This window comes from Lipotes vexillifer, unplaced genomic scaffold (genome assembly GCF_000442215.2).
Source record: "Lipotes vexillifer unplaced genomic scaffold, Lipotes_vexillifer_v1.1 scaffold914, whole genome shotgun sequence".
Classification (NCBI taxonomy): domain Eukaryota; kingdom Metazoa; phylum Chordata; class Mammalia; order Artiodactyla; family Lipotidae; genus Lipotes; species Lipotes vexillifer.
The window spans coordinates 4211544-4213452 of record NW_006780388.1 but is presented as its reverse complement, the minus strand read 5'-3'; positions in this window follow the sequence as shown (position 1 = coordinate 4213452).

The following is a 1909-nucleotide window of genomic DNA, read 5'->3' as shown; positions in this document are numbered from 1 at the left end:
AGGAATGCCTCTGGCACTAAGAAATGAATGTCCAGAACACAAAGATCGCCACTACCCTCAAGTGTCATTCTGTGAGAACAAAGAGAGACTAGCAGCCCATCCCAGCTACAGAGCTGCATGGCCAGTCCCTCTCCTCAGGCTCCAGGAAGGCAGAAGGACTGGAGGAAAGAGAGGTGCTTCTGGTCCTCCCAGCTGTATAAACCTCACACGAAAGACGAGGATGTGTATCTGAGCAGAACAGGGTCGCTGTGATACTCAGATATGGCACATCACTCACCAGAAGGCAGGCGGTCTGCTCTCCACTCCACACTCTCCAGGCCCACAGCCACTGTGCTTCCTGCTGCCCCATTACTTCACACTTACTGTGCCTCACAACATATGCGAACACACAGGAACTTGTTCCTCTAAGTCTCAACACGCCCAAAAGAGTAGTTAACCGTGGGTCATTTTCAGCATCTTCAAGTGAGTGACCAAAGGACATCACTCACATGCACAGGCACAGGGGCCTTCTCACGCCGCCAATGATGTGGACAGTCTTTTTTTTTTTGCGGGATCTTAGTTTCCTGATCAGGGATTGAACCCGGGCCCTCAGCAGTGAAAGCACGGAGTCCTAACCACTGGACCGTCAGGGAATTCCCACGGACAGTCTTAAAAACGCTTCATCAGAAAGCTGCTCTCAACTTTAAAACCTTGCTTAAAAGGAAAGTGTCCTTCTGATAGCAAATGACAATTGAGTACTCTGAGGAGCAGAGAAGGTATAGAACAAACGAAATCCAAACACAATTAGCTAAGGAAGCATACAGCTCACATGATTCAACTCCATAAAATGAAAACCAAATTACCCACCCTCTTAGAGGTCAGGGGACTATGGGTTTTGTTTCTGCTGCCAGATGCCTGTCTTGTATGAGGGAGGACTGTCCTGGACCGGGACTCTGCCATGGTCTTTGGTCCTCCCTGTCACTGAGCCCACGAGCTCAGGCTACACCTCCCCACCTGGCCTGCTGGATGTAAGTGGTCTGCGTAGAAGGAGACTGGAGAGAAGCATGACAGGTCCAAATGCCTAAAGCACTGAACAAGCCAGAGGGAGCAGAGTGAAATCCTAAAACCTGGTACAAACACAAGGCGTGGATCTCCCCAGCCACCTCTCCACACTCTGGGCCCTGGCCTGCACGTAATCTGCCCCATTCTCACACTGCAAACACTTCACCTGCCAGCAGCTGCCGACAGCTAGAAGCATCTAGAGATGGAGGATGGGTCACAATTATTGTTCTGCAGCTAATGACTTTGTATGAAAACTATGGGGTAGGCTTCAATCTCAGCCTCGGCAGGAACAGCCTGCTCCTTCGTCAAGGCCCACGGGCTGTGACACTCTGCTGCTCGTGGACCACTTCAACTGCAAAGTCCCTTTTTTGAGTCCCATCTACACGGAATGAGCACCTTTGATGTCTCTACACCAGTTCATGGATGTCTAGTGTCCTCCTGTCGGGGACACCATCTCAGGAAAGAGGGCCCGCACCTGGTGCTCTGAGCCTTACGGATGGAGATACTCTAGTTCACTAGCCTTGAGAAAAAACCAAGTCACTGCGTTCTAACTGGAGGCTAATGACAAGTCACTGTCACTTATCTCTTAAAGTGCTTATGTCTTCCATGTAAATGATTTGTAGCAGCCTGATTTAAACATTTTCTGCAGGGCCCACAGCATCTAACACAACGTCTTGCAACTAATGGCCACCAATAAACACCTAATTCATTAACATTAAGGAAAACAACACGTCATAGATGCCAAATGTCAGCTCTTCACAGGTGCTGAAATGCAGCAAATTCAAGATCTAGCCCTTTATTATAAAAATGTGCTGTCTTGGTAGACTAACTTTTCATTTGTGTGAACACGTCCCCCTAATCATTTAAA